Here is a 22,118-nt window from a genome sequence, read left to right as displayed (position 1 = left end):
ATTTTGGTAGGTAATTTGCTATAAAATAAAAAACAAGATCTTTTAAATTATTGTAGTTATTCTATAGATAATTTGCTATATAATACTTATGAAAATGGGAAAAGATTAGACTTTTTAAAACTTTGTACGGAATCCTTAGTAAACGTTTTCATTTCCCCGTTTATTCTTTAGATTATTTAATATTTATAATACTAATTGTGATCCATGTATTATATGAATTAATTAAAAAAAGTCAAATATAAAGATCAAAATATTTGAGAACTTTGAATCTATAAAAAAATAAGAAAAATAATAAATTATTATAATTGAAAGGTTTTTTATTTTTTAAATTTAATCAAATAATTTAAATAAATAAACACAGAAACTAATGAACTTTAATTTGAGAAAATTGAAATTAAAATATAAGTTCATTAATGAATTTGATATTTATTTATTATTACATTTATTGTAATTATTACTATAAAATATAATGTTGAATTTAATAAAATATAAAAACTCATAAAATGACATGTGGAAAAAAATTAATTCAAAACAATCACAAAACGACATTTGGCGAATTGAATGAGAATGCGACACATGACAAAAAAAAAAAAAAAAAAAAACTTTCATTTATTATAATAAGATTTTTAGTTGTATTTCTATTATTATTATCGTATTTATAATTGTTAGTTTATTTGTAATTCTATATTTATTTCTATTCTTATATATATATATATATATATATATATATATATATATATATATATATATATATATATATATATATATATAAAAGATTTTAATTAATTAATTAATTATTATTATATGATATTGGAAACAACATGAATACCTAACGATGTTTCTATATGGTTGGTCGATTCAGACCCTAAAGTTATTTTGTATCTTTATAGGGCATAAGATTGGATGCAACCTGTCTTTTTAGTAATCGAGACCTATTTTAACAGGTTTTAGTGCCACATCATGAATATGTGGTGTGCTAGGTGGTACTTTGGTCCAAAATCTTTAAGGGTTCATTTGTTCTTTTGTTCTAAATGATGATAAGAAGAAGGTTAGACCACCACTACCTTTATCGTTCAGATGTTCACAAATCATCACATTTCCCATACCACCATCATTGTCCACCACCCATCACCTTCCCCTACCACCATTGTGAACAAACCAAAACGAAAAGCAAAGCTTAGAAGGCCAAATCTTTGAAGCTTCAAATAATAACCACAAATCTTTAAGGCTAAATAAAAACACATAACTATTTGAATCTTTAAAAAAAATGCAAAAATAACATGATGAACATGAAGAATACAAGAACAAGATAAGATTAAGAACAACTCGTTCTTCAACAAAAAGATTTAGTCAGATGTATAACAAAAAAAATTTAAAAATCCAAAATTAAGATCTAGAAAATAATATGAAAGTCAACTTCTACACATACTATATATGACGGAAACTCAAAATTAAGATTATAAGAAGATCTAAAACCTGATATTAAAATCTAAAAGAAGATTTGAAAATCAAATTTTACATAACCAGCATCTCCTAAATTTAACAAGACACAAAGAGGTGAAATTGAAGATTTGAACACACAAATCTGAAACCCAAAATTGAGATTTGGAAGAAAATATGAACACAAAATCGAGAGCCTAAAATAAATGTCAACAAAACCAAATGTATACTTTTATGATGAAAACTAATACCTAAAATGAACATCAAGAAAATCAAACCACCTAAAATGAACATCAACAAAATCGAAACACGATACAAGAAACACAAATTGGAAGGATTAATCTAACGAGATTGGCTTGTCGATGACGACGACGATAGTCTGAGTGATTGCCCAAAAGAGAGATCTGGAGAAGATGATATATGTTCTTGTTTCCAAAAAAACAAAGAGGTTAGTCAAAAAAATGTCTGAAATGGAAAGCAACGTGATTCTTGTTTGGGAAGTTTTTAATTCTCTTGATAATTTCAACATTGGTTTTTTTCTTTTGTAAAAATAGAACTTATTAATTTTAACAGTTAATTGATGACATGTCATGGTTAATGGGACAAATCTTATAGATGTGGCCCTGAAACCTAATAAAATAGGTGAATGTGACTAAAAAAGATAGGTTACTAATGATTTTGTTCCCCTATGAAGCAACGAAATAACTTTAATGTTTGAATCGACCAACCTTAAAATCTTTATAGGGTATTTGTGTCATTTTTCCTATTTATTATTATTATTATTATTATTATTAACACATACATATACATATAGATCTATAAACGAACAGAACTTTCAACGAATCGTTCAGATGGAGTTTCTTTGTGTTCTTTTATTAAATGAATGAACATTATCACAAATTCTTATTTGTTTAGTTAAACAAACAAACAATGGTCTCATTCATTCATTTGTGTTCGTAAGCTTTTTTTTATGTTCTTTCGTTTAAGTTTGTTTATTTTCATACACGTTCATTATTTTTTTTTATTACATTACTATATTGTATGTTTGTTTATTTTTATATATGCTCAATTGTGTTTGTTTATCTCCATTCGTTTATATTCGTTTAGCATGTTCACGATTGGGGTGGGGGTGGGGGGGGGGGGTGGGGAATACAGAAATCTCAACACTTTTTGTTCTACCATGGGCATTGTTCACCGCGTCTCATGCCCTCATACTCACGAACAAAATGGCTTTGTCGAACGTCAAAATCGACATATTGTTGAAATCTGGCTCTCTCTTTTAGCTCAAGGAAATGTTCCCCAACACTTTTGGCATTATGCCTTTGACACTGCCACCTTTATGATTAATCGGATGCCATCTCATGTCTCTCAATCAATTTCTCCATATGAGCATATTTTTCACAAACAATCATATTACTTATTTCTTACGGTTTTTGGATGTCAATGCTTTCCATATCTTCGTCCATACAATGCTCATAAACTTGAATTTCACTCTACCTCGTGTGTCTTCTTAGGTTATAGCCCGACTCATCATAGCTATCAATGTCTTGACATTCAAACCAATCGTATTTATGTAGACCGTCGTGTTCGATTTAATGAACTTGTCTTCCTATTTTTACCCAATTTCATGCCCACGTCATTCTACTCTAAACCCGATCACCCATCATCTATGACCCAACTGGTTGAGAATCCTTTACCTCCCGAACCCCACACAGTTTTTCCAATTCTAGAAATTCCTACATCTGATGACGACTCTCCTATTTCCCTCGGTGAGTCCACAACTACCATGTCTCCATCCACTACTCCCGCCAATGAGATAGCTACTCATCCGAGTACAAGTTCCATACCAGAAGCTACTCCGCCGAGTCCGTCCCCCCTCCTGTCACTCACACTCATTCCATGTCTCTCCGACCAAATCCCAAACCTCGTGTTCCTTTTGATCCTTCTACATCCCATGTCACTCGGTCTAAATCAGCGGAAACATAGCCTTCCTCTTTTACTGTTGCTAAAAAATTTGTTTAGTGGCGCAGGCCTATGGCTGAGGAGTACTATGCACTGGTTCGGAATGACACTTGGAATCTTGTCCCTTTTCAGAAAATTATAACATTGTTGGGTGCAAATGGGTGTACAAAATTAAGCGAAAGGCGGACGGAACCATCGAACGTGATAAAGCTCGCTTAGTTGCCAAAGGATTCCATCAACAACTAGGTATTGACTTTGAAGAAACTTTCAATCCTGTCATCAAATCTACCACAATTCGGGCGGTTCTCTCACTTGCTATCTCTCAAGGGTGGTCACTCTGTCAGCTCGATGTTCAAAATGCCTTTCTTCATGGGCATCTTAATGAGACTATCTACATGTCTCAACCACCGGGATTTGTTGATCCTGCTCATCCACATCATGTGTGTCGGCTCAAGCGATCTATCGATGGTTTAAAACAGGCTCCTTGTGCTTGGTTTCACCGGCTCTCTAGCACTCTGGTTAATCATGGCTTTACCGGCTCTAAGACTGACTTATCATTCATCTACTCTCGGAGTTCTATTGTTCTTTACGTCCTCGTCTACGTTGATGATATTATTGTGACAGGGAACAATGCATCCCAAATTGATCGCCTAGTCTCCACTCTTGGATCTGAATTCGCCTTAAAAGATTTGGGTGGCTTACATCATTTTCTTGGGATTGAAGTTATCTCGAGTGGATCAGACATTATCTTGTCCCAACAACAATACGTTCTTGACTTATTGCGTCGGGCGGGTCTCTCCGATGCCAAACCAACGCCTTCCCTTATGTCATCGACAACGCAACTCACCGGGAATCTGGTACACCGTTTGACGATCCAACGAAGTACCATCAAATTGTTGGTGCCCTGCAATATGCTACCCTTTCTCGCCCAGACATTGCTTATGTTGTCAACAAAGTTTGCCAATTTATGCATGCACCGATATATCATCATTGGTCAGCAGTCAAACGTATTCTTCTGTATCTTCGGGGCTAGGGATGTCAACGGGGGTAAACGGGAGCGGAAATAGGTACCCCTACCCCCCCCCCCCCCGAAATAAGTTGTTGCCCCAGCTCCCGCTCCCGCTCCCGGTTCCCCCGTGTACACAACCCCCGGTCCCGCCCCCCGGCTACCTCCATCGCCCCCGTTCCCGCCCCTGCTCCCCCGCTTCCCCGACTTAAAATTAGATTTTTTTTGCTAAAAAATTGCTTTGTTTATGGCAAAATTGCTATTTTTAATACTATTGATCAAGCATTCTTACTTGTAGCTAATTAATTGATAGCAACAATATATGAAATTACGAAACCTGGAAAAGATTAATTACAAGCAGCAGAAATCAATAGGAGTGATAAACAGAAATCAGTGAAAGTGAGAAGCAAAATTCGGTGAGAGTGAGAATTTAGAAGCAGAAATTGAAAACAGCAGAAATTGATAGCAGCAACAAGTGGTATTTACCATCAATTGTGGAAGGCTTCGGCAGTGGTGAGCGGGTGACGGAAGAAAGCCGAAGTCGCAGCCTCGCAGGTAGTCTGTGGGAGTTGGAGATTGGAGAAGTCGCGTAGGCAGTCGTCACTACTCACTCGCCACTCGCCGGTCGAAGACCGGGAGTACAGGTCGCCGACTACGGGAACGGGAAGGAGAAGGAGGATGAAGTCCTCGACGACTCGACGTCGACTCCTCGAAACTAGAAAGTCGCTCTTCCTATTTGCCCCCCATTCGTGAGTGACGATTGAAAACGGACGGAAGAAAGATGAAGCCCTAATTTTTCATTTGTAATTTCCATTATATATATATATATATATATATATATATATATATATATATATATATATATATATATATATATATATATATATATATATAATAAAAAAAACTAAACGGGGCCCCGTGGGAGTACGGGACACGGAAATACTCACTCCCGCCCCCGGTCTCGAAAATAAACGGGAGTTAATATCGCCCCCGCTCCCGCTCCGGCTCCCGATTTTTTTTTTTTTTTTTTTAAAAAATTAGTCTCGTACGGTATCGGGGTCCCACCGGGACGGGGTTCCACGAGAATTTTTGACATCCCTATTCGGGGCACGAACTCCCTTAGACTTCTTATTCGACGCAATTCTACACTAGCCCCTTCATGCCTTTTCCGACTCTACAATTAATGCCTTCTCCGACGCTGATTGGGTCGGGTGTCTGGATGATCGGAGATGAACAGGAGACTTTGCTATATTTCTTGGCACAAATCTCATTTCCTGGTGTTCACGAAAGCAACGAATGGTCTCCCGCTCCTCCACCTAGGCGGAATATAAAGCCATGGCCGACACTGCGGCTGAACTTACTTGGCTTCAGGCTCTACTCAGAGAACTAGGTGTTAGTACTCAAGCATCTCCAACACTTTGGTGTGATAATCTTGGCGCTACCTACCTCTCTGCCAATCCAGTGTTTCACGTTTGCACAAAACACATTGAAATCGATTTTCACTTTGTTAGGGAAAAGGTCTCTAAAGGTGAGCTACGAGTTCGATTTATTTCCACTAATGATCAAATGGCCGATGTCTTCACCAAGCCACTATCAACACCGAGGTTTCAATTTCTTCGGTCCAAGCTTCAGGTCGTGTCCCGCCCTTAGCTTGTGGGGGCATATTAAACCAATGTTTAACAATAGTTTATAGTTAAGGGGTTAGTTTTGTAATATGTTTCCTATATATATCTTGTACTCTTTTATTCAATGTAATGAAAAAAAGATTAACCTTAATCAATTAAGGTTTTATACTACCTAAAATGTTTTACTGTTCATTTAGTAAATTTTATACATTAAATGTGAAGTAATTTGATTAATTTATGAATTATTGAGTCATTAACATGATGTTGCTTGTGCCTTGTAGTATTCATTCATTTTCGATGTATAATTATTACCAACTTTGGGTAGTTTAGTAATTTATCTTTTGTAAAATAATGACAGGCGAACATGGTAACATTCATGAAACAAAGAAGCCATTAGCTGGTCGTTTTTTAAATAAATTTTCAGTTTCCAAAACAAATAAAAATAAATAACAAGACAAAAAACAAAGAAGCCATTAACGATTCAATTACACGAACATTCAAGAAACCAAAACGAGGCCCTCAGGAGTGTTTGGTTTAGCTTTTAAAAGCCTAAAAGTTCTTTTTAGAAAAGTTATAAAAAATTAGAATTTCATAACTTTTCCAAAAAGTTTATTTTCTTTGTATAAAAACTTTAAAACTAACTTTTAAAACTAACTTTGCCAAACATATTTTGCATTTTTTCTTTCTCAAAAAATACTTTTAGGCTGTGAAAAGTTAAACAAACACTCTCTCAATCTAAACATCACTAACTACCAAACCACAGACCAAAGAGATTCTTGTCCAACGGTACCAGGTGTTGCATAAGTGAATTTAACGTGTAGTTAAGGAGTAGGTTAGATTCACCGTTAGAAAAAAAAAACTACCAAACCACAGTAACATTGCATGGGTATATCATTAGTTTTATTAAATATGTTTGATGAAAGTATGATGACTTCTTATCCGTTGTTATATATAACTTTATATTTAAAATGAGTAATTTATTTATTTTGAAATAAAATAATTATTTTTAAATATTTTAATAACTTTTAATAAAATAAAAGATAATCCAAATTATATTTATTTAATAAAAATCTGGTTACATGAATGAAAAAATTGATTGGATTGGATTATAATAAAGAAAAATTAAAATTTTAACAGAAAACTAAATTGGGCTAAGTTACTAATATAAATAGTAGAAAAGACCGAAATAATTAATATCAATACCAATATATAATAATATATGTTGATATAAATAGTGATAAAACTTATCTTAAATTAATATCAATATATAATAATATATAATATGTTGTCAATAGAAAATACTTACTATTTAAATTCTCTTAAGTTATAGAAACTTGCCTACAAAAGCATTTTATTTGGCATTTAAACAGACAAAAAAAACATTTTCTGCAAAGAACCTTTTTTGAATCTACTCAAATAAATATATTCACACAATAACGTATGGTCCAAACTACCCTAAGCATCCGGCGCCAGTAAGCTGAACCAATCAAAACCTTTTATTGTTCATCACACGGATCCTAATCCTACAGCTCTGTGTCCTTCATACTGTGCTAATCCAACGGTTCAAATTACACCTCCCAAAAACTTAAACTTTCTTCCGCCTTATCTACAAAATCCCTCCATTCCATGACCATTTTAAACATAAACAAAAATCAAATCCAGAGAAAAGTCAAGTAGAGGAGAATCGGAGGTGTCAGGAAGAGGAAAAGGAGGCAAGGGATTGGGAAAGGGAGGAGCAAAACGTCATCGTAAGATTCTCCGGGACAATATCCAAGGTATCACGAAGCCGGCGTCTGGCTAGGCGAGGGGGTGTTAAGCGTATCAGTGGTTTAATCTACGAGGAGACGCGTGGAGTTTTAAAGATCTTTCTTGAGAATGTTATCCGCGACGCCGTCACATACACTGAACATGCTCGCCGGAAAACTGTTACGGCCATGGACGTCGTTTATGCTTTGAAGCGCCAGGGTCGTACTCTGTACGGTTTTGGTGGTTAGATGAAATTTACGGATTTGGGATTGTAATCTTGAAGCGATATTTTATGTAACTAAACCTCTTAATATAATATCAGTTTATGAGCAGTTCATATTTCTTTGAATGATTTATGTTTATGCAATCCATGAATGTTAGTTATTTAGCGTTGTAAGGAATATACGCAAAGATTGTTTATAGAGTCCCCATATTCCGATTTTTGGGGGTTTTAACGCTATACAACACGATAACACAAATGAGTTACATTATAGAACACCTAAAATTGGGAGGAAGGTAGGATTATGGGTGTTGATCCGATAATATTTTTGGTTTCCGATAATTTGGGTTTTTTATGTTAAAAAAATGACCTGTTACTCTACTCAGAGTAAATTTGGGTAATGGGTTGGATTTGGGTAATTCAGATATTATAGGAAATAAAAAGTTTTTTTTTTTTTTTTTTTTTTTTTTTAAAATTTCATCTGAAAATAAATTTAATGAAATAAATACGCTGTACATTATTGGTCATGTTTATGTAAACAAACAAGATATAAATCGTAGTTACTTAAACTTTGAACATTGAGATTTTTTAATCAATAATACTTGAGATATCAAATCATTTTTTAACAACTTAATCTAATATAATAACGTGTTAAAAAACAAATACTTGAATATTTTAATTTAAAAGTTAAAAATGTTTAAGATAATTGTAGCCATAAGTTTTGCTATGTTTTAAAGTTTCGTCATGATAATGAGTTTGTTAGTTGCAATAAAAACTATAATATAGAAAAAAGTTAAGTTTTAAAAAACATGATAATATATAAACAATTACTTTTAATATTATTAGTATCGTATTGTCATAATAAATAGATTCATGTTTTACAATAATGATAATTAGTTTAAGCGTTATCAAATATCTGCTATATAGTACAAGCTCTAAAAAAGGAAAATTTTAAAATAATTTGGGTAATTCGGGTATACCCGAAACCCAAAAAATGTACCCTTTACTCGACTCGAAAAAAATCGGGTTACCCGATAACCCGAAATTTTTTACCCGATACCCGAAAAAATCGAGCGGGTAATTCGGGTATCGGGTATTTTCGACAGAGCTAGGTAGGATGGCAAAAAAACCCGATCTGATGGGAAAAACCTGACCCTTGAAGATGTTGGGGTGGGTTGGGTCGTGCTTATTGGGTTTCAGTTCGCTATTGGGTATTCTATTCGGGTCGAGGAGTGAGGTATGCCCACCCTGCCCCCCATTATATATATATATATATATATATATATATATATATATATATATATATATATATATATATATATATATATAAAAGCTTAGATATCCAAACACATTATATTAAATCGTTTTGTATCATATAATATATTGTAATTGTCCAATGTTTTTATACTTTAACTTTTAACTTTATGTACTTCCAATATTTTTGTAAATTACACATCTATCTTACTCTTATATAATTTTCATTTTCAACTACAATATATATAGCCTAGTAGATGTTCGGTAAAAAGATGTGATTTAAGAGAAAGATAATAGTGAAATTTCGAATATCTTGAAAGTAAATCAAGTTAAGGTTGAAGTTTAAGAACATTATAATAAATATATCAAAGAAAATGACGTATTATGATGTGTTTGGGTACCTAAACTTATATATTTTTAAGGATATATTCACTTTTCCTTATATATATATATATATATATATATATATATATATATATATATATATATATATATATATATATATATATATATATGGGTAAATTACACCAATTGTCCCTGGTGCAGATGCCAGAAAGCGTGTTTAGTCCCTATTTTTAAAATTTAGGGTAAATTACACCAATCATCCCTCATGTAAGTGCCAGAAAGCACGTTTGATCCCTATTTTCAAAAATTAACCCGGACCATCCGTCGTTTGTTTTATACTTGCACGCTTCATCCCTGAAAGACGAATTTGTTGCGCTTTTAGTCCATTCCAGATTTAAAATGACCATAATGCCCTTATGTATTTATTTTTCAATTAATCTAATAATATTTACTATTATTTTTAATTTAAAAGGAAATTGGGTCTCACTTCCACTCCTTCGTCCTTTACCTTCAGCTCACCCACCCCTTTTCTCTGTAAACCTAAAGAACACCACACAAACACCGGCAACAAGTACCTCCCTGATATGTCAAAATCCGGCCACCGGCGGTACATCTGGCCTCCAATCCGCCACCTTCGCCTCTACAATCCGAATTTCCGTTCAAAACCTTCGTAATCGCTGTCAAAATCAGCAAATCCACAAGTGGATCTATGCATTCGTTGTATTAGATTTACATCATCTCAGATCTACTTGTGTTCGATGGAAAACCTTCGTCTTCGTCACTAACTGTTATTCGTCACCATGTTTTCGTCGGAGATGGAGCCCAATTTGCATTGCTTTGCGCTTAGGTCTTGAGAGTTACAAACCCGATTTGCAGATGTGTTGCCGTCGGCATATTTGAACAAGAAAGGAGAATGTGGCTGAGTGGATCTTCTTTCTCGGAAGTCATCGATCTCCTTCACCTGTACACCACCATCGGAAATCGTCTTCGGAGTTTCAAACATGTTTTCAGTGATCAGTGGTAGTATTGGAGGACGAAGTCAGGTGTAAAGGTGACACTTTAAACATAAGCGAATGTAATTTAAGGGTGAACGAAGGCGGTAGCAAGAGGTGTAAGGTGGTGATGGTGGTTTGGTTCAATGGTGTTAGTCTGTGAAAGAGGTGTGAGAATAGTGGAGAAGGAAAGTGACGTAATGAGGGGTTGGGATAGTTTGTTTTTTTCATTGTTTTTAATTTAAAATTGATAAGGAAACAAAAGTAAAAGAAAAAAGAAATTAAGGGTAAAAAAGTCATTTCATGTCAATAGGGACTAAGTGTGCAAGAAAAAACAAACCGAGGGACGGTCCGAGTTAATTTTAGAAATAGGGACTAAACATGCTTTTTGGCATATGCACGAGGGACGAATGGTGTAATTTACCCTAAAATTTAATTCGAACCGTAGCTGGATGTGTTTCTTCTTGCACACTTAGTCCCTCCGAACATAAAAAGACCGTTTTGCCCTTAATTATTTATTTTTTGATTTATTTTCTATTTATTTGTTATTTATTATTTACTTATTGATTTTTTTATCATAAAAAATAATTATTTGCTGCCCTTTAGAAAAAGAAATTGACTCTAAATCTAAGCACCTTCATAACTCATCTCTTCCCCATCACCACTGCTATCACCGTCGACTCCAATACTCCGACGACTCAAAGATATCTCCGACTACTACAAGACATCTCCGACAACACAATAATACCCTCATCACCACACCACACCACACCCCAATCCACCCCCCCCCCCCCCTTTTCATTTCCCCTTTTCCTATTGCCTTCATTGGAAACCAAGTCGTTGGACCACCTATCCATTTAGCGAGAGGGTTACAGATCTACAAAAAGGAGGTCGAATGGTGGTATTTGGGTAGTAATGGTGATTATTCGAGATTTTGTAGTTGGTGTTTGAATTTCTTGCAGGTGGGGTTTCCAGTAGAAGTTGTTGGGGTGATGAGGTTACTGGTTAGGTGGTTTTCAAATTGGAGTTGTTATCAGCTGGTGTTTGTACACAAAGATGTTGTTGGTGAAAGAGGTGGTGGTTTCTGGTTATTTTCCAAGTAACAGGTGGTGTAAGGAGGAGGTGAAACAGGTGCTCGATGGAAGGACGGTGGTGGTCTTGAGCTTTAAACTGGCGACTAGGGTGGGTGAGGTGAGGGTCGATTTCCATGGTGGTGTAGATTTCAAGTGAGGAATGAGGTCATGGATCCAAAAACCACGATTGTAGCCGGAAACTAGATTTGAAAACCCAATCCTCGAGCTCTTGACAACTCGATCTTACACATAGATGTCATTGCCGAAATATTAGAGGGTAAGAGTTTGATAGCGTCGCCGAAATACTAGGTGAGGGTTTAATTTTTGTTTTGGGTTTAAGTTGTAGATTGGATTTTTGTTTTGTATTTGAGTCGCAACTTCGAGTTTATGGACGGAGATGGTGACCGGAGCTGCTGCCGGGCACTAAGTCTATAGAAGGAGATGGTGACTGGAGGTGGTGCCAGGAACCGGGTTTGTGAACGAATGTGGAGATCGGGATCTTGAAGAACATTAAATGAATTGGAAAGGAAATAAAGAGATTAAGTGGGTCATAATATGTATTTTTTTTTTTAATTAACACCAATAAGAAGAACATTAAATTAATCAGAAAATAATTACCAAAAGGGCATAATGGTCATTTCAGGTACCGTAAGGGATGAAGCGTGCAAAATTAAATTAACGAGGGATAAAACATGCAAGCTTTAACCAAACAAGGGACGATCCGAGTTAATTTTAAAACATAAGGACTAAACATGCTTTCTGGCATGTGCACGAGGGACGATTGGTGTAATTTACTCTCTCTCTCTCTCTCTCTCTCTCTATATATATATATATATATATATATATATATATATATATATATATATATATATATATATATATATATATATATATATATAGCCCATCAAAACTCTAACCCTAATATCACACATATGATACTATCATTTTCTCTTCGAGCTGACATCCAAAGTTAATGTAATAAAAATTTCTATGGTCTGTTCTCTCAATTGTTTTCATTTAATTTGATTTTTCGACCTCTTGCAACTTCGTTTGTTTTTCTCCGGCAGGTAGGCACTAGCAATAGCAACCATCGAGCTAGCGGCTTGCATTTTGAATCAGTCGACCTGCAGTTTGAATCTAAAGCTGGACACCATAGCCAAAGAAGTTGAAGTTGAGCTAATTTCAAGAGACATTAACTCAAATTCAACTAGATTAGAACTCAAAACAGCTCAAATTGAATCAAATTCATTAGAAATCAAAACTCAAATCACATTAAATTTGGATAAATGTGATCATGCGAACGAATTCAGAACAATTATGCATCGAGTCAACCATTTTTTTAATCTTATCTATATTTATAGTGTCGATTAGATGCGTCAGAGATTGGAGTGTAGGTCGCTGGTAAGCAAGTCGCTGGATTCAAAGTGCAGGTTGATTGATTCAGAATGCAGGTCGCTGGCTCGTTGCTTACTATTGTTGGTGCATGTGCCACAGAGAAAAACGAACGAAGTTGCGAGGGGTCGAAAACTCGACTTCGATGACAACGATCGAGAGAAGAGAACATAGAGGAAATTTTGATTATATCAATTTTGGATGTTGGCCGGAAGAAAAAAGGATAGTGTCCTATACGTGATTTTAGGGTTAGAGTTTTGAGGGGTTGAAATGTAATTATATATATATATATATATATACACACACACACACACACACACACACACACACAAACGGTCCCTATGGTTTGGGGTAATTTACACGCTTGATCCTAACTTATTTTTTCAACTCGAAAGGTCATTATTATTTGTTTTTGTTACGCGCTTAACCCTATCTTACCTAAAAAGACTATTATTTAAATAATAAAAAATGGTGGGGTATGTAAGATAAGGTGATGAGGGTGGGGTTGGGGTGTGTTTATTTAAATAAATTTAAAAAATCAAGTGAAAAATAGTATTTTTAGGTAAGACAGGGACCAAACACATGACAAAAACAAACATTAAGGACCGTCCGAGTTAAAAAATAAGTTAGGACCAATCACACAAATTACCCTAAACCATAGGGACTATTTGTGAAAACCCGGAATTTCTATCTTGCAAAGCCATTCAATTCAGTCAAAGGCCAGACTTGTTTCTGATATCTTTTAGCATTGTTAAGGGTCTGTTTGAGTGTTCTAAGCCTAATACATTCAAGTATTGAGTGTTAGGATGTGTTAACTAAAATTCATTGTGTTGCATTCAAGCTGGAAACTCCATCACAAGGAGTTTACGACCGCAAACTAGAGTTTACGGCCGTAAACTCTTGGCAACCGTGAACTCTTCTTCTTAAGTATGAAGATCCTTCACTTTTCTTCTTTTCTCACAACTTCCAATCAAGAACTCTCATTTCTCTCTCAAGTATAATCAAGAACACTTCCGTTTCTCTTCAAATTTGTAAGTGATTCTTTCATTATTAGTTGACATCCTTCTTGATCTAGTAAAACCCTATGATTTCATCCATGAATTCATCTCTTTTGGGTTAGATCTTCAAATCATCAAGAACACCAAGAACACACACTAGTTCTTTGAGCCGTAATCACCCCTTCAAGCTTCCAAAATGTAAGTATTCTTTCCATATACTAGTTATCCATTAGATGTTCTTGAATTACAACCAAGAATCAACCATTTTATGCATGAACATCAAAAGTTTACGACCGTAAATCCTTTATATGGATGTAACCCTTCTTAGTTCATGAGGTGGCTGTGAATCCTTCAAGCCATGGCCGAAAACACTTCAAGTTCTTGGGTTGTCGTAAACTCTTTTGCCGTGAACACTCTTGGGCTGTAAACACATTGGCTGTGAACACCCTTTGGCCGTAAACACACCTTTGTGTGGCCGTGAACACCCTTTATACAATCATGTGTGATTGTAACACTTCATTCCAAGTTTTTCCTAGTCCTTAAGGTTGTTCCCTTAAAAGATTACCTGCTATATACACTAATGATATACATATATGTGTCATCATATGCTTAATTGGACCCGTTTGTGCTCGAGACTTCACTTGACACTTAGCATCCTATATCGATCTTACATTCGAATCACTCACTAAAGGTGAGTTCATACCCCTAAACTTATCTTTTAAATGATTCTAAATGCTTTTATGGGGGGGGGGGGGGGAGGGGGATACAAGTAGAAAACATTATAGTTATACTATCAATCACATGTGATTTATAACTATCAAACAAGAGGATTTCTTATACTTCAAAACTGTATTATCAAACAAACTATTTCAAAACATTTTATAAACTGACGTCAAGTCATCAAAAACCATTCAAATGGTTAAAACTCTTTTATATGTTAAACTCTTTATCAAACTCTTTTAAACTTATATATTGTCAAAATCATGTCTATATAGATATAGTTATATAAATAAGGTTGAAAGGGCTTAGGATTGATAACTCGCTTTATTTCATGTTCCTTGTTTGGTTGTGGACTTAGGGTATCAGTTGTTTGTCCGAGTGTCATTTGAATCTTAGTTACATATTATGTATATGTATGTAGATATAAAAGTTCTTCCAATTAGTTCAATATCTTTGGGTAGCAAAGGTGTACAAACATGATCAGTCATTCAAATAACAATACTAGTAAACTATAATAGATATAGTTTAGAGGATTACTACTCACTATTTCTAGAACAATGAAACTTACAAGAGTTAGTTCGTACATGAGTCAGTTCAAACATACTATAACGAGAAACAGAAAAAACATACTATACCCTAGAATAGAGAGAACATACTATACACTAGAATAGAAGGAACATACTACACTAATACAAGAACACTATAAACATTAATGTGAGCCACTACTTCATGACATGGAAATATACTACTGTGTCACGTTTTGTAACCAGAGTCTCCTGGAAGGAGAGTGTGAATTTGTGTATAAATCTCTACGGGATTGACCATCATACACCTGCTGCTAGCTACAGTGGGACCTGCAGGTGTACGGGTGATGAATGTCATACCATTTCGACGTCTTTTATTGTCGTGTTTTACTAGTCAATCAAGTATGGTTATAATCTCATCACATTTTACCTTAATTAAACAATTGGTTTAAGGTTGTTAGTACATCTGTAGTTACTATATACAATACTACTGTACATCATCATTTTTTTCATTACATTCATATTGTGATCTTCTCACATAAATGGTAATGTAAACTATTTTATGGTAATGATAGTCATACTTGGGAAAAACACTCACTTTTTACAAAAGAAAAAACATATAGAACAGTCAGGTCTTGGTAGAAGACTACATTTCATTATAAGTAGAAAATATAGGATATTCTAGGAGATACAAAAATTTACATCAAACACTTACAAACATTTACATCAAATAATTACAAACACTCTCATCAACTTATACAAACATTTGACACTATATTACTTATGAACTCACCAGCTTAAATGCTGATCATCTCTTTCAAAATAACTTGTATTCTTAGGTCACCAGTAGACAGGTACAAATAGCCAGGTTTTGAGAAGATGGAGCACTTTCGGACTCGTCTTTCATTTTGATATATACATATTTTTGGTGTCTTACAAATACATTCAGAACACACATGTATAAATGTTACAACTAGAAATTTTTGGTGCCTTGTAACTGATGGGTTTTAGCCATAAGAACTTTCCTATGTGCGCATGCAAAACCCTAATGCTTGGATCTAGGCTTTCTAATTAAACATGCTTTGAATCCAAGACTTCTAATGCCTAGTTAGGTTAAATAACAACATTGAAACAGATCTAGAACCATACCTTTGAATTCCTTGTTGATCTTGTTGTCTTGGAGCTTCTAGAGTCACAAATGTCACTCCTCTAATGGTTTACAAACACCAACAACAAGGAAGATGATTTAGGAGAGAGGAGAGGGAAGGAAATCGGCCAGAGTTCTCTTACTTTTGATGAGATGCCGATTTCCCTTACCCATGGGGTCTATTTATACTTGTAGACTCCTTAAGGGTTACAGTCTAAACCCTAATTGGATAATCTTCTCTTAAGGCTATCCAAATCCATTCCTAGATAACATCATGGATGATTTTGAGCTATCCTTTAGCTCCTAGAATTCGTCCAATCCATATCTGTATGGATTTACAGTCTCAAGTTTAACCATCAAACAATTGACAGTTTATACCCTCTTATTTAATTAATCTCTTTAAGTCACCAAATTAATTCCAATTAATTCTATGACTTATATTAATCAAATAACTATATATTATTCTTTATAATATTTACTCTCTCTTAACAAATCATCCCATCAAGTTGCTATGGTGAAGGCAACCCAAAAGGACCATGCACAACCGGGCCAAATACTTGCCTAATATAGTTGCAGCCTTAGACACTATTCCAACAGTCTCCCACTTGGATAAGTCTAGTAACTATACAAGTACAACTCGGTTTGCAATCGTAGCTCTCAAAGACACTGTCAAACTCTGATCTAATCAATCTTGTCCTTTATATAAGGGATCGTACAGTCCTCTGTTAGATATCATGCTGACAATCCTATGGAATGGTTAGTCTAGCATTTGATTTCTCGATCTCTGATTTATTCGGCATAGAACTTAATCAAACACATTAATTCAGTTCTGACCGGGCCCGACACATAAGTCAAATCAAATCATCGAGCGGCCGAGATATCGTTTTTACCTTCTTTGATAAAAGTTATAGATAAACTTTGACTTATATGCATTTACTTATTCATTAACCAACTATACACAACAATGTGTTTTATAACACCGAGTTACTGATGCGTTTTCGCATTATCAATGTACAATCAATTAACAAATAATAAACCATATATCTAGGTTTTAAGACTATATGATATTATTGTCTTGTGATAACCTTTTATATCGTATTCCATAAAGTGATTCTAGCAAGCGCGGGTTTATTCCAATGCTCAAAACCAGTTCATAAGCACTCATGAACGTTGCAACAACCCTTTGCTATGTCTAACACCATTTAGACAATCTACACACCAATTCATGACAATCTTCATTCATATCTACTTCCAACATATGAACGATTGTGGACAATTTGAACAATTCGATTATTCCTAATAAACTCAATTATTCTGGAAGTCAAAACATGCAAAGTGAAACAATAGTTAAACGATTAACATAAGACAGTAACATTACTCATAAATAAAACTCCTTTATTTAATCGCCAAATGTTAATTACATTTATCTATTACACGTTTCTAATACTATCTAATCTATACTAATATCATCCTTCAGCCCAATACTCCTAGCATGCTGCAAGTGCTTAACCCTACTCAGTCCCTTCGTAAGCGGATCTGCTGGGTTATCTTCTGATGACATCCTCTTAACTATGAGTTGTCCTTCTTCTACATGATGTCTAATGAAGTGATATTTTCTGTCGATATGTCTTGATCTACCATGATCCCTCGGTTCCTTGGTCAAGGCAACCGCACCTTCGTTATCACAGAAAATCTCCATGGGCTCCTTTATGGCAGGCACAACTCCAAGATCACCGATGAAGTTCTTTAGCCATATTGCCTCCTTCGACGCTTCACTCTCTGCGATGTACTCTGATTCGCACGTTGAATCAGCTACGGTTTCTTGCTTGGAACTCTTCCAAGTTACTACCCTCGCACCTTCAAGTCATCACTCCCTCCAAGTACTAAGAACCATTCCTTCGTCCTCTGAAGGTACTTAAGGATGTTCTTCACCGCAATCCAATGTGCTTTGCCAGGGTTCCCTTGATATCTGCTAACCATGCTCAAAGCGAAGGCTACATCAGGGCGAGTATAAGTCATAGCGTACATGATTGACCCAAATGCGGAAGCGTCTGGTACTCGGCTCATTTCTTCTATTTCAGCTTCGGTACTCGGACTTTGAGTCTTACTCAACTTGGCATTACCTTGTATTGGCAGTTCTCCCTTCTTTGAGTTTTCCATACTAAAACGTTTTAGTACCTTCTCTAAGTAAGTATTCTGACTAAGTCCAATTAGTCTCTTACTTCTTTCTCTTACTATCCTTATTCCCAAAATGTAAGAAGCCTCTCCGAGGTCCTTCATAGCGAAACACTTCCCGAGCCAGGACTTGACTTCCTGCATAGTCGGGATGTCGTTTCCTATGAGTAATATGTCATCGACATATAGAACGAGGAAGCTTACTACACTCCCACTGGCTTTGACATATACACAAGATTCGTCTTCGCCTCGTACAAATCCAAACTCTTTGACTTTCTCATCGAAGCAAAGATTCCATCTGCGAGACGCTTGCTTAAGTCCATAAATGGACTTCTCAAGCTTACACACTCTATTTGGATGTTTCGGATCCACAAACCCCTCTGGCTGAGCCATGTAAACATTCTCAGCCAACTTTCCGTTAAGGAAGGCGGTCTGGACATCCATTTGCCAAATTTCATAATCATGAAATGCGGAAATTGCTAGCATCACTCTAATAGATTTAGTCTTCGCAACTGGTGAGAAGGTCTCATTATAGTCAACTCCTGGAGTTTGAGTAAAGCCCTTCACAACCAATCACGCTTTATACGTGTGTACGTTCCCATCCACGTCGGTCTTCTTCTTGAAGATCCATTTGCACCCAACGGTCTTACGTCCGGGCACATAATCAACCAAATTCCAAACTTGGTTATCATACATGGATTGGATCTCGCTATCCATTGCCTCTTTCCATTTCGCAGACTCCGGGCCTACCATGGCTTCCTTATAGCTATTAGGTTCATCAAGATTTACTAGTGTACCATCACTAATATACGTGTCCCCTTCGGTAGTAATATGAAAACCATAAAACTGGGGATGAACTCTAACTCTATCGGAACGTCTAAGAGGTAAGGACTCGTCAATCGGTTCAACCGGAGTTTCCTCCTTGGGTTGAGTGCCAGCGGTAGAGGTTCCTTCATCTATCGACTCTTGAATCTCTTCAAGTTCGATTTGCCTCCCACTGTCTCCTTGGCTTATGAGTTCTCGCTCTCGGAAAACTCCTCTCCTCGCAACAAAGACAACGTTGTCCTTCGGTCTATTGAAGAGATATCCAAAGGATGTCTGCGGGTAGCCGATGAAAATACATCGCTCACTTCGAGGTTCAAGCTTGTCGTGAGTATCTCGTCTTACGAAAGCCTCGCAACCCCAAACCTTGATGTGTTCCAACGAGGGAGCTTTCCCTGTCCACATCTCGTGAGGTGTTTTGGCAACCTTCTTAGTAGGGACTCGGTTAAGGATATGGGCGGCAGTCTCTAAGGCATACCCCCAAAAAGAGATAGGTAGTGAAGCACGACTCATCATAGAGCGAACCATATCCAATAAGGTTCGATTACGCCTTTCTGCCACACCATTCAACTGCGGTGTCCTAGGATGCGTCAATTGCGAAACTATTCCACACTCCTTGAGATAATCGTGGAATTCAAGACTTAGGTATTCTCCTCCTCGATCGGATTGAAGCATCTTGATTTTCCTGCCCAATTGATTCTCCACTTCATTCTTGAACTCTTTGAACTTTTCAAAGGTTTCTGACTTTTGCTTGATTAAATAGATATACCCATATCTACTATAATCATCGGTAAAAGTCACATAGAAGCGCTTCCCATCCTTCGTGGTTGATCTAAAGGGTCCACATACATCGGTATGTATTAGGTCCGATAGCCCCTCACCCCTCTCACAAGTACTCGTGAAGGGTGACTTAGTCATCTTTCCAAGTAAACAAGACTCGCATGTGTCATATTCCCTAAGGTCGAATGACTCCAGCACTCCATCCTTTTGGAGTTGGGCTATGCATTTCTTGTTGACATGTCCAAGACGACAATGCCACAAGGATGCTTTATCCATACTAGTGGAAGAATCAATATTCAAAACATCATTTCCTAAGTTATCAACAATCATAACAGTTTCATATATTCCAGTACATGGTATAGCTTCAAAGTAAAAGACACCATTTAGATAAGCCAAAATAGAACCATTCTCATTATTAAAAGAAAATCTAAATCCTTGTCTATATAAACCATGAAATGAAATGATGTTTCTAGCCATTTCAGGCGAATAGCAACAATTGTTCAAATCTAAACATAAATTATTCCTAAGCACTAAAGAATACACTCCAATCTTGGTCACATGCGACGATCTTCTTATCCCCATGATTAGATTGATCATTCCTTGCTCCACATCCCTACTTCTTCTTAGTCCCTGCACATTAGAACAAATGTGATAACTAGCAGCAGCGTTGTTTGCGTTCGACATCTATAGAAAGGACAAAGATAGATTAGAATAAGAATCCCTAATTATCACCCAATTAGAAAAATTAGGGTTAGGATCCAATAATAACATTTACATACTAGAAAAGGGATGTCGTAATCTAACATCCAAATAAATTGAAGGTAAGTGAATGACGATTCACTAATTGTCCATCACAAAACCTAAACTATTAGTCCTAAGTGTATTGAGAATTCCTAGGTTCGGATGACATTCATTGAAACTATTCAATGGCATGTTTAAATCTCGATATGCCCCTCTTGTTTGTGACTGGGATACCGAGGATCACAAAGCGGGTGTGAATTACCATGCAAATTCACATGGTGCCTTCATTGTAACGATCACCTATTCGATGTGCCGGTAAACCACACACGCTCCATCGAACTATGATAAACAATGAATCACCCTTTGCCACCTTCGCTTAGAACCAATTAGTGTGCCGGTAAACCACACACGCTCCACTAACTTCTTAGCAAGGTGCAAAGTGTAATTTCATGGGATTGCACCAATTCACTTTTCCTAAAGTAACTAAGATTGGGAAATTTTAAAAACGTGTAGTTACTTTGTATTACTTATTATACTTTTAATGAGAGGATGAGGTTGCCCTATCCTACCCGTTCGGCTAACGACCCTCCACCAATCAAGCAAGCGGTGGGTGTGAGTGTACACCTATTAAACGCTATTTTATAGGCCGCAACCTTATACCCACCTTATAGATCGGCTTCGTGAATGAGGCCTACTAACGGTAAGACTAGCATTTAGTTATACATATATATATTATTCTAGTAATATCATATTAGTATAGGGTTGTGTTTTAAACCTTTTAAAACGTAGGGTTTGAAATTTAAGTTGTCTAAATTAAAACTTTTAATCACAAATATAAATTTCAAAACGTGAGGGCAAGTTTTAAGCATTTAAAACATGGAGGATCAAATAACAAATAATTCCAATTAACAATTAATATCCTAATTATCTATATTTGATTTATTCAAGATTTCTTTTAAGATAATTACCAAAATAATCAAAATAATTAATTAATTATCATATAAGGAAATTAAATATTTTATTAGATGATAAATATCTTTAATTAGATCAAGATTATAGTCATATATATCAATAAATCGGATTAGGGTTGATCTAATATGATTAAGGTAAGTTTTCATAAGATAAACATGAAAAAATCCCGGTTTTGGCTAATCCT

Source organism: Lactuca saligna, chromosome 5 (assembly GCF_052625555.1).
Source record: "Lactuca saligna cultivar CGN05327 chromosome 5, ASM5262555v1, whole genome shotgun sequence".
NCBI classification, from domain to species: Eukaryota; Viridiplantae; Streptophyta; class Magnoliopsida; order Asterales; family Asteraceae; genus Lactuca; species Lactuca saligna.
This window is presented reverse-complemented; position numbering follows the sequence as displayed.